This window comes from Orcinus orca, chromosome 7 (genome assembly GCF_937001465.1).
Source record: "Orcinus orca chromosome 7, mOrcOrc1.1, whole genome shotgun sequence".
Taxonomy (NCBI): domain Eukaryota; kingdom Metazoa; phylum Chordata; class Mammalia; order Artiodactyla; family Delphinidae; genus Orcinus; species Orcinus orca.
This window is the reverse complement of record NC_064565.1, coordinates 53,062,525-53,077,900: the sequence shown is the minus strand read 5'-3', so window position 1 is coordinate 53,077,900 and position 15,376 is coordinate 53,062,525. Positions and strand designations below refer to the sequence as shown.

At 37.2% G+C, this 15,376-nt stretch overlaps 1 long non-coding RNA gene across 1 annotated transcript in view; it reads left to right on the top strand.

Moving 5' to 3' along the window:
- LOC125964961 (uncharacterized) overlaps window positions 1-15,376 on the top strand; it is a 113,557-nt gene that overhangs the window by 22,960 nt on the left and 75,221 nt on the right. Inside the window, exons 3-4 of the long non-coding RNA XR_007478312.1 lie at window positions 844-920; window positions 5,712-5,816. This is a non-coding gene — a long non-coding RNA (uncharacterized LOC125964961). The remainder of the gene's footprint in view (window positions 1-843; window positions 921-5,711; window positions 5,817-15,376) is intronic.

Here is a 15,376-nt window from a genome sequence, read left to right as displayed (position 1 = left end):
ACTGAATGGCAGTTGCTGGTAGCAACCTTGCGTTCTCACATCTGTGTCTGTCTCATAGTCTGCTCTTAGAGCTCTTTCTCCCTGCCATAGGTGTGAGCAAGAGAACACCTGGTCCTTTAATTCTTTTTCTTTCTTCGTTTATTTATTCTGAGTGTGCCTAAGTCAATACATGTCTTGAGGACTTGATATCATGAAGGCTCGTTACTTAGTGAAAAATGCCTACACCTGATAAGTTCAAAGAGAAGAAAGCCATTCGGCTTTTTCAGTATTTCATCAGAAACAGCACAGGGAGACAAAAATGTTCCTAAAGAGGAGCTGAAAACTTTTTAAGATGTTATTTTTGTTTTGTAACATTATTGGAAATGTTTAATGTATAAGCAGTTCTTAATTCAATCAACTGTCACAAGCTAGTGATCCAAGCATTATAGGTTTGTCAGCGTACAGTTTAACTTGTTAGGCTAATCTGTTCAAATTGTGGTTTCTTGTTTAACCTTTTTTCTTGTCTTTTTTTAGTTGGCCTATGATTTACGACCTGTCAACCCCTGAATTTTTGAGGGATGATGCAATAATTATTTGTTGTATTTATTAAGTTCAAAAAAAAGGTTTAAAAAAAAATTTTAAGAGTAGACCCAAAGAGAAAAACTCACAAGGGAAGTGGAAACATTAGGTTTATAGTTGGCCAGATAAGAAAAGTTCCTAAAGACAATGAACCTTGAGGAATCCGAGGACCACTAGCATGAATCTTAAGGCAATCCCACTACAAAGCAGAAGTTACTAAGAGAGAAAGCATCTCCCATGTGCCGAATCTATGTTGTTACCCAGAATATACCCCTCTTTCCCTAGGACCATCCTCAACACACTAGGAAACATATCTCTGGTTGGGAAGATTCATCTGTGGAGATAGAGTTCAGCCAGTGCAGGTATTGATGTTAAATCTAAATGTAACATTTTATGGTACTTTAGGGACCTCTCATTATTTTCTACTGAAATACCCCTTATTGAATTAACAAAGGCTTTCACAACTTAATTTGAATCTGTGATTGCAGGAACAGAACCTAAAGCCTAAAGGGAAGTATCAACAATTTATGGGAAATCTTTAAGAGATCAAAAGGGTTAATAGATATAAAAGAAAATTTAAGATAATCAGATAAGCTGATTAGTGTGAATACCATACAAACAGCAAAATTTATAAGATTTGAATTGTATTCCTTGGAACCTTTTATGTTTACAAGTTCTCTAAGGTGGGTAAATAGATAAAATCTCAGAAAGCAAAATTTCAAGTCCCTTACTTTTATTAGTTATTCAAGATATTAATGGTGTGTCTGATATTTTTTTCCCTGTAAAAATCAATGATTGTTTCAAAATAAGAAATGTAAGTGGTTAGTGTGTAGAATAGAATGACAGTAAAAAAATTAAGAACTGAGAAGAGTGGAAGGCAAAGGGCAAAATCTTTATCCAACTGAATCAGCAGAAAGTGAGACTTTTAAAAGTTAAAATCCAGAATGAGTGTGTTCCAATTTCTCTATTTCTTCTTAAAGCCACAGTTTTCTTTTATCCTGGACTTAAGATGAGTAATGGACAGGACCGCCCATTTCTTCAATTCCTTGCCTGCAGAATTTGCTGCAGAATTACTTTTTCTCACTGAAGTCTATCATGTGTTACCGAAGGAAATAAAAATATGGTCTTATTGGCTGTGGAGAAAGGAAGCGGCATTTTAGAAGCAAGACAGAGGTCAGCATTTGTGCTCAAGCTTGGTGTCACCATTTGAGTGGCTTCCAACTGAACAGTTCTATCCTTGTTCAGTGATAGCCCAACTCACAAAAGAAAACATCTTATTTCTGATACATTCCATCTGAGGAGACAAAAGTTACCTCTAACCCATTAGAAAAGCCACTGGCATACCTTGGTATTAAAAAATTTTTTTCAAAGTAAACATTATGCTGTGCAGAGCTGAAAAGCTTAGATGTGTCAAGTTCTGGTGTCCTGTGCATTACTGCTCTTTACACGGGAGATTTCAAATCTTGGGCTTTCTATAAGCATTTCTAGATTTACGAAATGTGCTTTTGAAAAAGCTTTGTCAAAAATATAATTTAACAGTAAACTGTGTTTGTTCCTTTAAAAAAAAAACAACTTATTTTGTTAAGAACACTTACCAAGAGATCTACCCTGTTAACAAAATTTTAAATACAATATTTTTGTCTATAGGTATGATGTTGTACAGCAGCTCTCTGGAGCTTATTCATCTTGCTTAACTGAAACTATACCCACTGATGAGCGACTCCCCATTTCCTTCTCCCCTGAGTCCCTGGCAACCACCATCCTACTCTTTTGATTCTATGAATTGACTGTTTTACAGTAGATACCTCATGTAAGTGGAATCATGCAGTATTTGTCTGTGACTTACTTATTTCACTTAGCATGTCCTCAAGGTTCATCCATCTTGTTGCATATTTCAGAATGTTCTTCTTTAAGATGGAATAACATTCCATTGTACGTATATACAGTATTTTCTTTAGCCATTCATCTGCTGATGGACGTTTTAGTTGTTTCTACATCTTAGCTATTCTGAACAGTGCTGCAATGAGCATGGAAATGCTGATATCTCTCTGAAATCCTGATTTCAATTCTTTTGGATAAATACCCAGGTGTGTGGTTGCTGGATAGTATGGTAATTCTATTTCTAATTTGTTCTTTGTACATTACTCTTAAGGAAGAGTCCCACTTCCTGAAGATTTACAAGACCCTGAAATATTGGCTCAAAATTACCTCTCTGACTTCATTTATTACCTCCCTTCCACATTCTGCAAATCTGAACACGCTTGTCTTTTTTTCTGTTACTTGAAGGTATAACATTCTGTGGTTTCTCAGCCTTCATAGTGTTGTTCCTAGAAAAATTGTATCTTTCTCTTTCCTTACTTAACTCTTACTACAATATCCAGACTCAGCTTTCCTTGCAAGTCTGGGTTACGTGCTCCTTATTCACTTCTACTCCTCCAGAGGTAGCACTAATCACCATTTATTGTAGTTGTCTTTTTGCATATTTTTAATCTCCTCACAAGAATCAAAGCACCATGAGATCACGGACCAAGTGCATTTCGTTTACCATCCCATGCTTGGTACATAGCATGTGTTCAATAACAATTGTTTAATGGATGCACAAATGTCTGCTGCCACTGAAATAACCTTAATTTGTGAAAATAGCTTTAATTCTTAGGATTTTATATTTGATGATGGAAGAGATGATTTTGTGTCATTTTTATTGATAATAATAGTGATAATAATATTAATGGCAGGGATAATAATAACTGTTACTAACTTTGTTGAGTTTCTACCACGACTAGACACTGTATTAAGAACTTTAATATAGTATTTCATCCAATCTTTATAACAGCTCAACAAAGTGGTATTACATTTCTCATTTTTTTAACTTAATTAATTAATTTATTTATTTTTGGCTGTGTTGGGTCTTCACTGCTGTGTGCCGGCTTTCTCTAGTTGCAGTGTGTGGGCTTCTCATTGCGGTGGCTTCTCTATTGCAGAGCACAGGCTCTAGGTGCACAGGCTTCAGTAGTTGCAGCTCGCGGGCTCTAGGACACAGGTTCAGTAGTTGTGGCACATGGGCTTAGTTGCTCCGCGGCATGTGGGATCTTCCCGGACCAGGGCTCGAACTCGTGCCCCCTGCATTGGCAGGCGGATTCTTAACCACTGCACCACAAGGGAAGTCCTACATTTCCCATTTTATAGACAGAGAACTAAGACTCAGAAGTAATAATATGCAAAGTAACAACAGGAAAAGTCAGAATTTGAAATCAGTTCTGTTTTCAAAGATTGACTTAATGACACTATAACTAAATGATTTATGCAGGGAGATTCAGGGGGTAACCTATACTTCCAGCAATTGATGAGTTTCCATTATTAACACATTACTTTTAAATTATGAGGTAGATAACTACATGAGAGAAAATTAGATAAGTGGGTGAATATTTTTTAAAAAATACTCTTTCTCTCTGGCACCGTGTGCTTTGTACTGTACCTAACAAATAGCCTTAGATATAGACATATACCTACCTGTTAGGAGTCCTAATTAATACTTTACCTTCTTTGCTTACTCTCACATTACTATATCCAATTTCCATTTTCTCATGATTTTTCACCATTTCTACCTGATGACTATCATCACTTTGTTGTAGGGTTTTGGAACATCATCCTTTTATCATCCTTTTTGCCATAAATGTCACTGGGGCTTAATAATAAAAATGACAACCAGTGCTGTGGTAATCATTCTGTCTCCACATCTGTGAGGTAGTGACCATTCTATACTATCCCACTTGTACCGACTTATAAAACTAAGTCACTAATAATTAGTGGCAGATCAGGGGTATGAATCCAAGCTGTCTGACTCCAGAGATAGTGATTCTCAGGTGTCAGTGGCAAACTAAGCCACTTACTTACTAAGTAAACAACAGGAACATAATTTCTCCTCTATATGCCTTTTGTTCCCTTATGCAGTTCAGATAAAGAGGAAATCTCTATCTCTTAAATTTAGACATATGATCTGTCGTTTCAGAGCATCTTTCTATTGGAAAAATTTGTGCAAAATTTCTAAGTACTCTCAAATACTTCTATGCATAACCCGAGAGGTTTCTTATGTGAAGCTAAATTCTAAATAACTTTTAATTTAATTTTAATCGATTCAGGAAAGATATATTAGGTTTTGCCCTGTACCTTTTTACATACGTTTACACAAGTATTACTTAAACAATTACTTAATAGAATACAAACCTTATGTTTCAAATTGAAGTTATATTTCTAATATTTAATGGAAAATTCTCCCAGTGAATTAATCACAAAGTTCCTCACATCTGGATTCATTGCCATGATTTGGTGGTAGCATTTGATCTGACTTGAGAGGATGTAGGTAATATGTGATAAATTGCTTAGCAAATTAGAAATTAGGACCTTTGACATGTTAAATTAGGCTAGGGCACCTGAAAATTGAAGAGAGATAGTTTTCAACATGCAACACAAGACACTGAGTACTCAGCGACAGGTATGAGTTCTTCCTTACTATTGTGTCTGCAAACGCAGGTTGTTTCCTTGATGGCCTGTGTTGGTTGGGGATTAGACACTCAAGCCAAAATGCTGATCTCAAACTTGTTTGGGAGACTTGCTGATATTTACAAGAATATTTCAGGATGATGCCTGCCAACCAGAGTCATCCTTGTTTAGCAGAAGTCAGGACTTTGCCAGAAAAATGCCACAGGAAAAATGTAAAAGCATATAGACTCACAAATTTCATTTTGGTCTTATCAAGTATGAAAAAAAATCATTAAATATATTCAGAGGTTCTATCATGTGACTGCTTGGCCATAACAATAAATATATATATATAAATAACATAAATAACAGTTTTGGACTTTTATAGACATCTGGTTTAAAATTACTTTTGTTACTAAAAATGAAAAACAGTATCATATGAGAACCTAAATCAAGTTATGGTTTAAAATATATATTGTCAAACATCTTCATCAATAAAAAAGTGGTCAAGGTCAGCTCACAATGTAGCATTTCATAAAATCCCCCCAAAGAAATAATGTTTCCTGATATTCTGCACAGACTGCTATTAGATGGGGAAAAAAAGATGTTCTCCTATGAATCAGTGGCTAGCAGAACAAATGCTGGGCTAATTTGGTGCTATCTCTGGTCTCCAGGAAACTTTCTTCTCTCAGAGGATGAGAATGACAACAACAATACATAAACATTCTGACGGAGATCTGGAAATGAAATAGCAACATCTGGGCTACTAGTTTCTCAAGGTAAGATGATTGGACGTCCTTGGAGACAGACAGCTTTACATACCACCTTTGATTTTGCAGTCTTGAATTGCTCATCTGTAAAGCACTTTTGTTGACTGAAGGATCTGTGAATCAGAATGAACAAAGACATATTCACATTATAGCAGATATGTGGATACACACTTCAGTCTAAGTGTCAAAGCTTAGCAGATATTTTTATAAAAGGAATATCTCACTTGCCAAGAGTGACACTTGTAAACTAGCTTCACTTAGCATCTCTGAGTCTCATGAAGATTGCACAGCAGCCAAAGCACTATCTAAGGCATAAGACCAAATAAATAAGCACCTTATCACTCAGTGATTTTGCCTTCATTTTCTTCTGACATAGAATAAATGTTAAACAGCACAAGGTATCAGTTGGGTGTATGTGCCAGCCATTAATACGCCTACATTTTGTTTAGAAAGTGATTTATTAAAATATGCTCCTATTAATGTACTAATAACTGTCTAAGATCTTTTCTGTATATCTAACAGAGGTGGCAGTCACTTGGATATGCCCAAATTTTCCAGTTTTCTGAGTTCAGTCTCTCTTTGGTTTATCATTCGAATACTTAAGTTCTCATACTATGCATGTAGTAACCGGTAGTTACTCCTCATTAATAATTTCAAAAAGCAGGAATTTCCTGAGTCTTAGTTTCCCAGTCACCTCTTGCTCTGATTACTTGCTTCCACTGTATTCTAGATGTTGCTTGGATCTCACCTCCTGCAGCTGATCTCTTCTCCCCATCTGGTGCTCATCCAAAGTTGCATCACAGACTCTTCGCAATTCCCTAAATCAGTTAGGAAAATGAGACTGTAGTAGGGCAAGAGTTTTCCTCAATGTCTGGGTATATTGGGGGGTGGGGTGGAGTTACATCATAGTACAGTACCAGAAACAACCAGAAATCGAATCCTATACACACCTGTTCTTAAAAATTCCTCAGACTTTTCTGCTACTAACTACTTCCTCTCCACAGATAACCCCAGACACTCACACTGCACCTGGAAGCTTGCTCATGTCTCCTTTGAAACAGCCTTGCCAAACAGATTAAACAGTCAGTTGATTTAGACGCAAGACTCAAGAAGAGATAAGGAAACAAATCTTTTACTCTCTTCCCATTGCCAATGCTCCACCAGCTCCCTCCGCACCCCCACATCCTCTCCAGGGACTTTTTCTTCCCTGTTCCCTGGGTAAAATCTAGTAAGGATTCCATAATAGTTATGATCCCTTTCCTATCATTAACACCTTTAAATCACGAAAGAGACTTAGTTCAGCAATTAAATTGCCTCGTACTCTTACCAGTAAATACTTTGAAGCTTTTTTTAAATTAAAGCTTTTCCCCAGGCCCCATTGGGCGTTCAATGAGGGCGGAAAGCCTGGAGCATCACCTGTACTTGGCTCCACACCCCACTGCCCTTCTCCACAGTGAATAGCTCTGGGCCTTTCAGTGTTAAAAGTAGAGGGAGGGAAGAGAAGTAAAGAGCAGGAAAGATTGGCTTGATTGGAACCCAAAATATTCAGTGTTAGTTTCATCTAGGATAACAGATGTCTTAAATTTGAGTCATTTATCTTCTTTTGTGTTGTATTCATGAATTTTTGGAGGATCCTTTTGTTCTGGAGGAGGCTAAATTAAAATTGTTCTTTTAATTCAGCCTACGGATTTGTCTAGCATAGTATTCCCCTGCCAGCCACTAGTTTCCTATGGTCCACTCTACGTGGACTGTCTCTCTCACCAAGTGCCACACAGGGGGAAAGTCCATTTAAGTTGAGTCCACGTTCCCCCTTGATGCTCACGTGCACCAGTGGGAAACACTCAACACCCACGTATTTTAGGTATTCCTGAAAGAATTGCTTCTCCTTGCTCCACCATCTGAAACCAGCCAGCCACAAACACTCACCTTTAGGAAAGTTTTTCAGGGGCAGGTCCTGAAACACTAGTTAAGCTCCTTGTAGAATGAGCTTGAAACCCTGCTCACACAGCTTAAGGTAAAGAGGAGGTCCCCTCTCTACCACCATGATGGGAGAATTAGAAGAAATGCATTGTAACCCTTTTCAAAGAAACTTCCCTCCGTTTTCCAATGTCATTCTTCCATCTGGTCCAACATTATTTAAAGACTGGTAGTAGGGGTTCAGTTAAAACTGGCGGTACTTACTCAGAACCCCTTCTTTGGAAGCTCTCCTTAGGGACCTCACATTTTGTTTTGAAATATACATATGGGTGCCACCTATTCTTGGGCCTCAGTCAAAAGTAAGGGAAATATTGTTGCTTTTATCATCTCGTTGCAAGAAAAAACAAAATCCCGTTTTCTCCCTAAGAGGATTCTATAGCCATATTTTGAAATAAGAAAACTTCTCTAGCTGCAAAAGAATTGGCGATTCTACATTGTCCTCTAAAGATACTGTGTTATACTGTGTACCACCCTCGGCTTAAGTGTATAACTGAAATCAACGACTGCATCATGGTATCTCCATAGGCCTCTGGTGTACCTATAGGAAAAAAATATGCTTAAGTATGAATATTTTCTGAGCTCCTTTGGTCTTGCTGCTCAGTAAAAAAAAGAAAAATCTGCTAGAATAAGAAAAAGAAAGAAAGAAAGCCAGTGTATGGAGAAGTTGAAGGTTTTTTCTCTCCACACTAAAGTAGGATAGTTACTTCAGAATACTCTAGGCACACAAAGCTGGCTACCAGAAGTAACACTTAGATGAGACACCTAAAGAATGGGAATAATAATATTTTCCTTTAAGGGTTGTTGTCAGAATTTAAACTGTGAGTCTAAGCAGTGAGTATTCATTAAGTGTATTATTACCATTATCTTTATTAAGGTGTTTGACATTTTTGCCTGTGACAGATGTGGTTTTTATTGTAGTTATTAGGTTTTATTATGTTATTATCTCTGTGGATTAATGTTCGTTTCCCTGCTAACTAAAGAGATTGAGCATATTAGTGGACAATCCAGTGATCCGATTTTTTAAAAGGATAACTTAATGTTTCTACCAGTTTTTAGACATATTTTGTGTTTTCTTTACTATTCTCTTGGTTTGACTCTTTTTCTTCTTTCACATCTTTTGTCAAATTAATAGACTTTCATAATCCTCTTTATTTTATTCATCTATCTATTTGGAAGCATTAGGTGGCATTTCTTTTATTTTTTTCTTAAATTTTAACATACATATTAAGTTCAACCTTCCTCAAGAAGTTAATATTATTTTGTATTTCTGTTGTCCTTATACAACTTTCTATTGTCCTTCTATTGTTGTGTCCTTATACAACAGAGTTTAACCTTTTTCTATCAATCGAACACCCAACAGTCCAATCTTAACCTAATATCCAATCTTATCCTTTAAAAGATACAAGCATTAAAATTACCAATATTTTATGACTCTCTGTTTACTGAGGCAGACTGTAAAGTTACATGGCATAGGGCATGGTTACAGGGAAAGAAGAAGAATTGGGAACAATAATGCCATCCTCTCAGCTGGTATCAGCTTTTTTACTTTGACACATGGAAGACATTACTCCTTTGTCTTCTATCATCTAATTTTCCTGGTGGCCTACTGTTATATTTAACTATTGTTGCTGTTTGGGTTATGTCTCTTTTCTTCTTGGTGGTTTTTAAGATTTTCTCTTTATCATTGATGTTCTGCCGATTAACTGCAATGTTTCTAAAAGTGGATTCATCTTATTTATTCTGCTTGGTACCCAGGGTGTATTACCAATGTAACATTCTTTTTTCAAATCTGAAAAATTATCCCTAAATATGGACTAACTGACATTATCTAAAAATATGACTATCATTTCTTTCAGTCTCCTTTAGAACGCCATTGATATAACTGGGTATAAGGTGGAGCTTTTCAGTTTATTCCTCATATTTGAACGCTCTTTTTCTTTCTTTTTTGCTCAGGCTATGTTCTGCACAAATACCTTAGGAAAATATTTTAACTTACTAGTTTTCTTTTCACCTGTGTCCACAGTATATACTAGTTATTGATGTTCCCCTCCTTCGCCCGCCCCCCTCCAACTCCCAGTACCTATAATTGTCTTTTTTTTTTTTTTTCTTTTGGCCTTGCCGTGCGGCATGCGGGATCCTAGTTCCCCGAACAGGGTTCAAAGCCATGCCCTCTGCATCGGAAGTGCAGGGTCTTAACAACTGGACTGCCAGGGAATTCCCTATAATTGTTATTTTCAAAGCTTTGAATTGGTTTCTTTTCTTATCCACCAGATACTGTATCATGTTTGCCTCTTTTTCTTTCTTAATTTCTTGCTCTTTTTAAAATTAAACTTGTTTCCTTCATCTCTCAGAGACAATCTTAGTTATGTTCAAGTACTTGTCAGACAGTTGTAAAAATATATTATCTTTTCCAGCATTGCTTTCCCAATGATAATGTGCATATTAGTTACCTGATGGTTATGTCAGAACATGAATTTTGATTTAACTGGTCTGAGGTGAGGCTGAGACTCTGCATTTTTGATAAACTCCAAGGTGATGCTGATGCTTCTAGTCCAAGGGTCAAGGTCCTAGAGTTTATGATCTATTGTTTGGTATTCTTTTTTATTGTCAATATTTATTTATTTGGCTACGTCGGGTCTTAGTTGTGGCACACAGGAGCTTTTGTTGCGGTGTGTGGGCTTCTCTCTAGTTGAGGCACACAAGCTCAGTAGTTGTGGTGCACGGGCTTAGTTGCCCCGCAGCATGTGGGATCTTAGTTCCCCAACCAGGGATCAAACCCATGTCTCCTGCATTGGAAGGCGGATTCTTAACCACTGGACCACCAGGGAAGTCCCTTATTGTCTTTATTGTCTTTATTAGCCTTAGATGCCTTCATGTGTTTGGGATGTTTGTTTTCAGACTCATTTTGAGTGGAAACTATTTTAACTTTGATCTATTGTTTTCCTTTCAAGCAACTTGTACCCCACCCCTGACACACACACACACACACACACACACACACACACACACACACACACACACGTCCCATTCCTGTGATTTTACAATGGACACCACACAACTCCTTGGGTTCCTGGTCCAGAACCAAATCTTTTAATGATGCTTACGTACTCCTGGTGTGCGGACTACTGGGGAGGTGTCAGACATGTTCAAGGAGACAGTGCACACTTTTGCTTATTCCTGGTCTTGAGTCTATACCTGTGTCCTTCTCCCCGCAGGAGGTGAGTAGAAACAGTCCCTTTTATTCCCAGCCACATTTCATGAGTGGAGCAGTGGACTTCCGGCCCAAGCCCCTGGCTTCAAGCAGTGAGATCAGATCCCACTTCCTATCTTACCACCTTGCACGAACAGCTTTAATCCACTTTACTCCCCAGTAGCCAAACACCTGGATTCAGGAGGTCTCTGGCTCAGTCCCACTCAGCCATTTTCATTTCTGTTCCATTGCCTCCATAGAAATGTTTGTCTTCTTTTTAAGGACAGGTATATATTTTGGCTTTATCTTTGAAAATTTTACCTGTTACCATCATGTATTTGGAACAGAGAGAGTGGACCAACATGTGAACCTACAGAGACACCTCAGCCAGGTATCTTTTCCTACATTTTTTAGCTGGACCAGAGTTTTCATGTGTGGAATGAAATTTAAGCACAGATCTTAAAAAAATACAAAGTTAATAATTATTGGTAATAAAACGTTGGTTCCATCCTTTTATATGTCATTTTAAATAATTAGGTCTAAAAGTTTTGTTTTAGAAAAGAGTGTTTTTCTAAGTGAAGTTTAAGTACCATACCTTGTGTGTAGAAATACTCCAGAACTTGTAGAAAAAAAAGAAGTGTTATGAAGAAATATCACATATAAAAATGTAACTTCTCTAAAAACTTAAACCAAAAAAAAGGCATTTATGTATATTTAAATGGTAATATTTAAGTATATATCTGCCCAACCCACAACTGAACATTAATTCATATATTTACTGACTGCCTATATGTGTCTACAATGAGTCTGGATAATTCAGTCCACAAATCCCTCCATGGTATTAAATTCATAATGTTGAAAGGGACCTTAATCTGGTACAATTGCTTTCTTAAAAGACTGTCTAATAAACTACTTCAGAAAAAATAATTTGGCTAAAGCTTTCTTTCACAAATATCAGAATAGGCTTCTGCAAGTTACTTTTGTGATTTGTTCCAGGGACTTTTATGGCTAGTGGCAGTGGAGCAGATTGGAATATTCTCACAGTGGGAGTGGAGATCCCAGTCCAGCCCTAATGCTGTCCCTAATATAAGATCAGAGTTTAAGGCAATTTATTCTGGCTCTTTGTGTCTCAGTTTCACATATAGAAAATTACTGAGAATTTCGCTTTGCTCTAACAAATCATTGGGAGGCTGAAACGTGGTAACAGGCATAAATAAGTTTTTAGAAAAGTTAAATAAGAAATACAGTAAAAAGGACAGTGAATTCAAATTAGATATCTATATCGCCTCACTTTCAAGACTAGGGCTAACCTTCTCCTGTTAGGAGCTCAGAAGACAGTGGAGGACTGCATTAGTTCGGTAGTCAAATCTAATTGTATCAGCAGCATATGGCACATATAAAATACACTTTCTTTCATATAATGTGGTTTTCCAGGAGTCCTTGGGCTAAACAATTCCTTACCCTTCTCCTTCTTACTGCCATTCTTCTCTCTCTTTTACAACATCCTTCTTACCTTTTGGTTAGCAGGTCATAAGCTCAGAATGAATTCGGAAGCTAAAACATATTTCAGCAATTAGCACCCTAGAAACTCAAGCTGTTTTTTGGCAATATTCTAAAAAGATGATTTCAGCACCTTTCATCCCCAGCTTGCTTGATAATTCACATTCCTGTGTCCTTGGACTTGGCAGGCTCTCCAGTGCTAGAGGCACATTCTTAGGTTGGTGAGGAAAGTGTGAGCCACTTAAAGATGCTAAATAGGGACGTCAGCTACATCTGAACCAGATAGACTGAGTTAGTGGGGTTTTGTTCCTGGCCCGTTCTCTCTATTTTTAAATGTTATTGTACTCAGTGCTATTCTGAACATTTTAGTTAACTCCCTGCCATCCACCTACCTATCTTATTATTAGCTACTCTCTCTAGAAATATTTTTAAAGAAGTTTAAAAAGAGATGAAACAAAATGTCTTCCAAACCACTTCTACCTCTGGCTTCAGAGAACTGAGCAGCTCTTAGCTGCTTTTGTATCATATTTCTCAGAGGCAGGAATAACTGAAAGCCAAAAAGAGACTGGGGAATTTGGTCCAACATGGAAAGTCCTTTATATTTTAGGTTACTTTACATTCTCAGACACAGGTGATAATTACCCATTCAGGAAAAATTAATGTTTAGTCCTTCTCTAGTTAAAATAAGAATGGCATTGTGAACATTAACCAATAAGGATAATTACAATTGGGTTTTTTTGAGAAGGTACATAACCATTTTTCCTCCCCTCCCTCAATTCACAAACAAGTGTTTCCCAACCAGCCAAGTGTATATCTTGTTTGTCTCCAAACTGGGTCTAAATAAAAAGTCAGTAAAGTGACCAAAAGCCTAGAGGGGACCTAATATATGAGGTTAATGCCAGGAACTTATATCTTCTATTTGAGCTACTCAAGATCTCTTCCTTTTCTTCTCTTTGGCTGCTTGCTCTGATAGCTGGTGTTGCAAAGAGTTCTAATTCTAAAATTGTGTGATCAAAAGATTCTAAAGAAAATAAACAATAGGAGTCTTTGGACCATAAGTTCATTGTTTGTACACATTTAACATAGGGTATGTAAGAAAGAATAGGATGCGCATTTGGTTGGAGAGTGGCAAAAACTTCAAAATCAGAAGGTTAAGGTTCTGGTCCTAACTCTGGTTGGTTCTCTATAGCACTAAAAAATCTCTCAGTTAGGAACGCATGTCAAAATACACTACTAGCTTTCCTACCATATATTCCCACATATACTACTAGACCCCACCACTAAGTTCTCTGAATCAGAGTCTTGGAGAGTAGAGCTCAGTTGCATGTTTTAGATTCCACAGAGGATTCTGATGTGTGCCCCTCGTGGACAAATACTAAGCCAGCTGATTTTCAAGTTTCCTTCCCATTTTGGCATTCTTTGAGTCTATGACTCTATCTGTGTATCAGAATTCTAGCAAATTGTTGTAAAGAAGAAACTAGAGGGCTTCCCTGGTGGCGCAGTGGTTGAGAGTCCGCCTGCCGATGCCGGGGACACGGGTTCGTGCCCTGGTTCGGGAAGGTCCCACATGCCGCGGAGCGGCTGGGCCCGTGAGCCATGGCCGCTGAGCCTGCGCGTCCGGAGCCTGTGCTCCGCAACGGGAGAGGCCACAACAGCGAGAGGCCCACGTACCGCAAAAAAAAAAGAAGAAGAAGAAACTAGAGAAAGAGAAGCAAAAATGCAAGCAGAAGGAAGTGTGTATAAAAGTAAGAAAAGAAATCAATGAAATCTAGAACAGTAGAACAATAAGGAAAATACATGAAACCAAAACTGACCTTTTAAAAAGCTTGTTACAATTGGTAAAGTTCTAGCCAGCTTAGTAAAGAAAAAAATAAAAGAGAAAAGACATGTTATAAATATCAGAAAGATGGGATATCACTACAGACTCTGCAGGCTTTTAAAGTAATTATGAAATACTATGAGTGATTCTTCATCCATAAATTCAACAATATAGATGACATGGACCATTCCTCAAAACCCACAAACAACCAAAACTCACTCTAGATGTAATAGATAACTTGAATAGTTCTATAACTATTAGCTAAATTATATTCATATTTTAAAACCTTTCAAAAGAAGAAATCCCCCATGGCCAGGAGATTTCACTGGCAAATATTTAAAGAAAAAATATCATCAATTCTATACCATCTTTTCCAGAAAATTACAAGAGGATAATACACTTCACAACTAGGCCAATGTTATCCTGATACTAAAACACTAGGCAAAGACAGTATAAAATCAATAGCACTTACAACATAAGCAAAAATCCTTAATAAAATACCAGCAAATGAAATCCAGAAATATATGAGAGGAATGATACATCATGACTAAGTGGGGATTTCCCCAGGACTATAGGTCTAGTTCGGTATTTAAAAATCAATCAATGTAATGGGCCCATATTAACAGTCTAAAAATGAAAAGCCACCTGATCCTATCATTTGATGTAGGAAAAAACACACAAAAAAATTAAACATCAGTTCAAAATAAAAACTCTCAGCAAACTAGGAATAGAAGATAACTTCTTCAACTGGATAAAAAGTATCTACATCCCTCCCCCGAAAAAAGAAGCTATCATCATAGTTAACAGTGACAAAGATTTGCCCCTAAAATTAGGAAGAAGACAAGGATGCCCACTCCCATCACTTCAATCTAGCATCATACTGGATGTCCTAGGCAAAACCCATAGAAATGTACAACGCAGGGAGTGAATCCTAATAGTTAATAATCATGTACATTAGCTCATCAGCTGTAACAAATGTACCATACCAATGCAAGATATTAATAGTAGAAGAATAACAGAGGAAACTGTGTGTGAAGATGGGTGGATAGAACGGGGAGTATATAGGAATTCTGTATACTTTGC